General features: G+C 42.0%; 1 non-coding gene across 1 annotated transcript; it reads right to left on the minus strand.

The window, feature by feature from the left end:
• Positions 1–6,563: 6,563 nt before the first annotated feature.
• Positions 6,564–6,670, minus strand: LOC113000038 (small nucleolar RNA R71). The gene has a single exon (XR_003265309.1). It is a non-coding gene; the product is annotated as a small nucleolar RNA R71 (small nucleolar RNA).
• Between the last annotated feature and the right edge of the window lie 882 nt (positions 6,671–7,552).

Genomic DNA, 7,552 nt, shown 5'->3' on the forward strand with positions numbered 1-7,552 from the left:
ACACTTACCTGTGCGAGATTGATACACTTTGAGTGGATTTCTTCTATTTTTGTCGAACCCAGTGTTTCCTCTAAATGGTCCTTTAGAAACGAAATGCTAACATCCAAAATCTCATTTATGGTTATGGGAGATTTCATCAGCAGACTCTCCTTCCCCGGTAGGCGCATTGTTTTTCACTCAAAAAAGCATATGCTGCTCTAAATCAGTTGGAATATTTGTCTCTTTGCTAAAGCATGTTTGCATTTTAGTGGAGAAAACGCCGAGACTTTTTCAAGTCTCACAAGTTATCCAGACCTACGTAGGTCTGAGTTCCTCATTGGGGGATACGTAGAAGCAAGAGCCTCGCTTTTGTCGACCACACCGCCTTTTGTCGCCATGACTCAAGAGCTGGTAGCCCGCGGAGATACCTTACGGTTATTCGCACCCTTTTGTCATCCAGAGGCGGCGGGCCCGATGACAAGCAGAGACCAAGTTTGGTCATTCTGCACCTTTGTATCATCCAGAGGCGGCGGGCCCGATGATACGCGGAGATACCTTACGGTTATTCGCACCCTTTTGTCATCCAGAGGCGGCGGGCCCGATGACAAGCAGAGACCAAGTTTGGTCATTCTGCACCCTTGTATCATCCAGAGGCGGCGGGCCCGATGATACGCGGAGATACCTTACGGTTATTCGCACCCTTTTGTCATCCAGAGGCGGCGGGCCCGATGACAAGCAGAGACCAAGTTTGGTCATTCTGCACCCTTGTATCATCCAGAGGCGGCGGGCCCGATGGTACGCGGAAATACCCGAGTGGTTATCCGTATAAACATTCTTTTGCTATCTGTAAGACAGAACGCTTGATAGCATGCAGAGGCTGACATAGTCTTCTGCACCTTTTGTTCCTCCGGGAACAACAAGTCATTTACATGCAGAAATTTCATGGTCACCCGCGACTCTCGTCAGCCGAGAGGAGCGGAATTAGTGTCATACACTGATTTTCGGGGACCTTTGCTTGATGACATGTGACCATTCTTTGGTCCTTGTGAGATGCTTGGCATCCATCATTAGGCAATTTGTGAAATTCTAGGAACGACAAGTCATGGTCACCCGCGACTCTCGTCAGCCGAGAGGAGCGGAATTAGTGTCATACACTGATTTTCGGGGACCTTTGCTTGATGACATGTGACCATTATTTGGTCCTTGTGAGATGCTTGGCATCCATCATTAGGCAATTTGTGAAATTTTGGGAACAACAAGTCATTTGCATGTGGAGATTTTATGGTCCCCCGCGACTCTCGCCAAATCGAGAGGAACGAAATTAGTGTCTTATCTTTACTTTCCTTTTATCTCCAATAAAAGACAAGTAAAGAGGGGCAACTGTCATACCCTAATTTCGTCCGGGGACCTTTGCTCGATGACGTGCGACCATTCTTTGGTCCTCGTGAGGTGCTTGGCACCCATCATTAGGCGATTTGTGAAATTCCAGGACATGCCGAAAAACCAAAAAAAGTATTGATGCACAATCCGTAAGTTTCCGTGACACACCGGAAATCAAATGGGAGCATCGTTGCATAATTAAGTGAGGTTCCGTAACATTCCGTAAGTCAAAAGGGGGATGATTATGTAATCCGCAAGGTTCCGTAACATTACGGAAAGAAAACAAGTATCGTTACGAAATTCGTAAGTTTCCGTAACTTTACGAAAAAAGAATCACCAAAAAAACAGCAGGGGGGTGTACTTAGTAAAAATGGGGGTGCAAATAGCACCCAGGCCCACTTGGGCCCTCCAGAATATTCCTCCAGAAGGCTGTTGCTTCTGGAGGAAGCAACCTGGCTCGCCTGGGCGAGCTGAGCTCGCCTGGGCGAGCTGGGCGGCAACCACCTCCCCTATTTTGCTATAAATAGGGGAGGAATGCAAGAAGGAAGGGGTTCAGCCCCTGAGGCACTTTTCTCTCGTTCGAATTTGCTTGGAAAAATTGTTTCCGTGAAGAAAATCTAAGCCGAGGCGCTTCCGAAACGTTTCCGTAACGTTTTCCGTGAGGAATCTCGCAAAGGTTTCAACCGTTCTTCGACGTTCTTCATTCGTTCTTCATCGTTCTTCGATCTTCAACGGGTAAGTACCTCAAACCAAGCTTTTTCGATTCATTCTATGCGCCCGTAGTGGTCCACATTGTGTTTCGTGCATTTTTATTCTCGTTTTGTTTACTTTTTATACCCCCCTGTTGACATGCTTAAGCCATTTTACTTAAGTCATTTCTCGCTTAACTTAGAAATAAAATAAATTTCCACCGAACGTTTGAATTGTATTATCCATTAACTTCGGTTAAAATAAATTCCGGCCGTTCGGTCGTGCCGTAACCACGTTGGAAATCAAAAAGAGGTAAAAATAATATAATAATCAAAAAGACATCTTTTAGTAAAATAAAGCGGAAAATCAATCGGACGTTTTCTCTTTGGGATTTCTCATTCTTAATCGAATTGGTTAATAACTAAAGTGAAACTAAAGGCTAAAATCAATTCGCCTAGTCAAGCTCGTCCACAAAAATAGGCTTTTTGAAGTTTGTCATCTCAATTTCTCACTAAGTAAAATGGATCATTTTTAAGGTCCAACGCCTTAAAATGATCACCACTTAAGTAAAAAAGAATCGCTTGATAAAAAAGAACTACGTAGGTCTGATTTTCTCATCCCAATTGAGGAATACGTAGGAGCAAAGGGAAACACCCTTGTCGACCACAAAAAGAGAAAAATATAAAAAGGGTATAAAGGATATAAGGACATAAAAAGGGAACATAAAAATCAAAGTCATGTTTGCACATTCGATTAAAGGCTGTCGTCCCTTGGGGCGGACGTGTGGGGTGCTAATACCTTCCCCGTGCGTAAATACAACTCCCGAACCTTTCAACTTAAAAGTTCGTAGATCGCGTCTTTTCCGGTTTTTCCGACGTTTTCCTCGAATAAACGTTGGTGGCGACTCCGCGCGTATTCCTTTCGTGGAACACGCATCCCGCGAGTCACGCGTCGCCCTCCCGCCGAAGGGTAGGTTGCGACAGGTACCGTGGGAGATCTGCGGCGATTTGATCCATGTGGGCGCTGAAGTGACGGCATGGGTGTCTCCTTCCTTCCTCATTGCCCCAGTTGCTCTGATCCTCCTAGCGTTGGTACATGTGGAGGAGACATAATCGAACTTCCCTCTCTTCAAGTCCACTTCGATTCTTTCCCCGGCGAATACCAAGTCTGCGAAGCTGGAGGGCATGTAGCCCACTAATTTTTCATAGTAAAACATCGGCAAGGTGTCTACCATCATGGTAATCATTTCCCTTTCGACCATGGGAGGGGCTACTTGCGCTGCCAGGTCCCTCCAACGCTGAGCGTACTCTTTAAAGGACTCGTTTTCCTTTTTAACCAAGTTCTGCAGCTGAGTCCGATCGGGAGCCATATCGGAGTTGTACTGATATTGCCTAAGGAAGGCAGTAATCAGATCCTTCCAAGTGCGGATGCGGGAAGCTTCTAGATTAGTATACCAGACGACCGCAACTCCAGCCAAGCTATCTTGGAAGAAGTGCATCAACAACTTTTTATCCCTAGAATACGCCCCCATCTTACGACAATACATTTTGAGATGGTTCTTAGGACAAGTCATCCCTTTGCACCTATCGAAATCAGGTACCTTGAATTTTGGGGGGATGACGACGTCTGATACTAAGCAAAGATCTGCCATGTCTGTGAACGGATAGTCGCCAAAGCCTTCAACAGCTCTCAATCTCTCTTCGATGAGATCGAGTTTCCTTTTTTCTTCCGCTGCCGGGGGTGGCCCTTCTGCGGACAAGAATATTGGTTGTGCTGGGAGGTTTTGAGGTTCTCCCGTGAGGTTGCGCTGAGGTAGTATGTTGGGTGTACCGGGGAGTAGGAATCGATGTCTCCTTGGGCATGCTTGCTACGATTCTTGTGAACCTCGTCCGACTGTCGAGGAGGCTCCCCTTCAAGGATGGGGGAAGGGACATGACCCGCGTCATCACGCATGACTGGTGGCGTGTAATTAAGTGGTAATCCATAAGGGTAAGTGATGTGCCATTATTTTCTCCTATTTCTTAACCCTTTTTGCACCATTTTAAGTACTGATTAGTCTTAATTGTTAAATTAATTAGGCAGTTTTATTATTTGGGCTCATTCAGCTAATTTGATGTTTTTAATCTAATTTCAGGAATTAATGGAGCATTAGGCTTGAATCTAGAATTGGGCTTGGACTTGAAGAGGGCAGACTAATTTATTCTACAAAATTAGATCTTATCTTATCTTATCTTATCTAGATATTATTTAGATTTGATCTCATCTAGATATTATTTCATCTAGATCTTATCTTATCATATCTAGATTTGATTTGATTTTACTTATGGGCTTGGATTTAAAACAGATTTGTAAGCTTTGGGGCTGAAAAAATATATAACAGCACCAAGGTTCTAGTTTAGCTCTCTCTCTCTCCTCTCTCTCTTCTATTTTTCGTTTTTAGTTTTAGTCTCTCTTCTCTTTCTCTTTTATTTTCGTTTTTTACAATTCCAGTTCAAACTTTTAGTTTTATCAATAAAATTTCGTTCTCTATTTGATTAATGGAAGGCTAAGTCCGCAGCGTTGTTTTCTCTTAAGGATCAAGCACAATTCTCTTTGAGGTTCTATTATTACTGTTAAATTTTGTTCAGTTTTTCCTCTTCACTAATTACTCTGAATTTGTTGCTATTAATTCATGCATGCTTAGTGGTTGATTAATTATCTCTGCGCTTAATTTACATTCATGCTTAATGATCGTTTATGAGTAATTGGTGTGTGTGATGCTTAGTCACATAATGAATGTTTTATGTTAAATTTCGCTTAGTAATTTAATTTAGGGTTGGATTAAGTGGTTGAACTGATAAAGGATAAATTCTCGCAACCTAGGATAAGAGACTTGCTTGTGAATCAAGGGGAAGCAACGTATTTTAATTCTGATAATTTCTAATTCAATTTTACTCATTGTTTAATTTACAAAAGCAAACAACCTCCCCCCCCCCCCCCAATTTGTTCGTATTTCCTACTATCTATTATGAACATTTGGTGTATCATTGCTCGTTGGGAAACGACCTAGGATCACTTCCTAGTTACTACATTTTAATATTTATTTGATTCGGGTACGGCCTCGATCAAATTTGGCGCCATTGCCGGGGAACAGTGTCCAAAGGTTCATAATAGCTAGTGTTAGTGTCGTGTTAGTGTTTAATTCTTTCGTGTTTTATGTTTAATTGTTAGTGTTGTGTTACTGAGTGTGTTAGTGTTATTTAGTGTCTTGGTATTTTGTTTAGTGTGTGTTCTGTTTTAGTTTTTCTGTTAAGTGCTTCCCCTGTTTCAGTTTTGGGTATTTTACAGTGAATAGTGTTTTGCGACGGATTTAGCAACCACTTTTGCTTGCGGCAAAACAGGGTAGTAGTGGAAATCATGTAGCGACGGATTTTATCGACCACCCTTGCTGAATTATTTGGGATTTTTTGTTTTAGTAGCTAGAATTGTTATTTTTGGCTGAATTTTTTTGAGGTAACTTCTTTTAATCTATATTTTGTGGGAAAAATAGCTAGAGCCTTTAGTTTGGTCAGATTTGAAAGTTCCAAAAAAGTAGCAAATTTGATTTTTGTCAAAACTTCAAACGGCCATAACTTTTGCTCCGATTATCAGAATCGCAATTATTATATATGTATTTGGGGTAGAAAAAACTTTTCTACGCCGTGCCAGCTGGCTGAGGTCTCCATCGTCCAAAAAAAGTGATTTTGTCAAAAGTTTTTTATTTTTCAAGTATTATTCTCTTATTTTTCTTAACTTATCATTTTTAGCTTATATAGTTAGACTTCGAATTTTCATTTGAAATTTTTTGTGCTATCTGATCATCATTTTATAAGGTTGCTCACAAAATTTCAAGTCATTTGGATATCATTTAATGGTAGTTGTAGTTCAAACCTACACTGTACACTTGCATAAGAAGGCAACTAATTGTGCATGCTGAATTTAGTGTATGACTAGAGGAAATTCATCTGACTTACAACCCTTTGATCCTGAGATAGACAAGAAATTTCATAGATTAGTTAGACATCATTTAGAACCTTTTGAGCATCCTGAGCATTCTGATAATGGTGATTTTGAGCATTATAATTTTGAACATTCTGATTTTGTACATTCTGAGAATATGGCACAACCTCTACCCCGTGAAAGGACTCTAAGGGAAATGGTTGTACCTGATTTCACCTACGAAAGCTTGTGCATCCAATACCCTGCTGAGGATGTCCCATATGTTCTTAAAACTGGACTGATCCATTTGCTTCCAAAGTTCCATGGCCTTGCAGGTGAAGACCCGTACAAACATCTAAAAGAATTCCATATTGTCTGCTCCACCATGAAACCCCCAGATGTCCAGGAGGATCACATATTTCTGAAGGCCTTTCCTCATTCTTTAGAGGGAGTGGCAAAGGACTGGTTTTATTACCTTGCTCCACAGTCCATCACGAGCTGGGATGACCTCAAGAAAGTATTCTTAGAAAAACAATTTCCCTACTTCCAGGACCACGACCATCAGAAAGGATATTCCAGGTATTAGACAACTTAGTGGAGAGAGCCTATATGAATACTGGGAGAGATTTAAGAAATTATGTGCCAGTTGCCCTCACCACCAGATTTCAGAGCAGCTTCTCCAATATTTTTATGAAGGACTCAGCAACATGGAGAGAAGTATGATAAATGCTGCCAGTGGTGGAGCCCTTGGAGACATGACCCCTGCTGAAGCCAGAAATTTAATTGAGAAGATGGCTTCAAACTCCCAGCAATTTAGTGCCAGAGGTGATGCTATTGTCATTAGAGGGGTGCATGAAGTAGCCACGAATTCATCAGGTGACACTAAGAAGCTTGAAGGTAAACTAGATGCCTTGGTTAACCTGGTAACCCAACTGGCCATGAATCAAAAATTTGCACCTATCGCCAGACTATGTGGTTTATGCTCCTCTGCCGACCACCACACAGACCTTTGCCCTTCTGTGCAACAACTTGAAGCAATTGAACAGCCTAAAGCTTATGCTGCAAACATCTACAACAGACCTCCTCAACCTCAACCGCAAAATCAGCCACAACAGAATAATTATGACCTCTCCTGCAACAGGTACAATCCCGGATGGAGGAATCATCCCAACCTTAGAGGTCAAATCCTTCACAATAGCAGCAGCAACAACAACAAACATATTTTCAAAATGCTGCTAGCCCAAGCAGACCATACATTCCTCCACCAATCCAGCAGCAACAACAGCAACAGCCCCAGAAACAACAAACAGTTGAGGCCCCTCCGCAACCTTCCCTTGAAGAACTTGTGAGGCAAATGACTATGCAAAACATGCAGTTTCAGCAAGAGACCAGAGCCTCCATTCAGAGCTTAACTAATTATATGGGACAGTTGGCTACATAGTTAAACCAACAACAGTCCCAAAATTCTAATAGATTACCTTCTCAATCTGTCCAGAATCCCAAAAATGTGAGTGTCATTACATTGAGGTCAGGAAAGCAGTGTCAA

The sequence above is a fragment of the Glycine max genome, chromosome 17 (genome assembly GCF_000004515.6).
Source record: "Glycine max cultivar Williams 82 chromosome 17, Glycine_max_v4.0, whole genome shotgun sequence".
In the NCBI taxonomy this organism is placed as follows: Eukaryota; Viridiplantae; Streptophyta; class Magnoliopsida; order Fabales; family Fabaceae; genus Glycine; species Glycine max.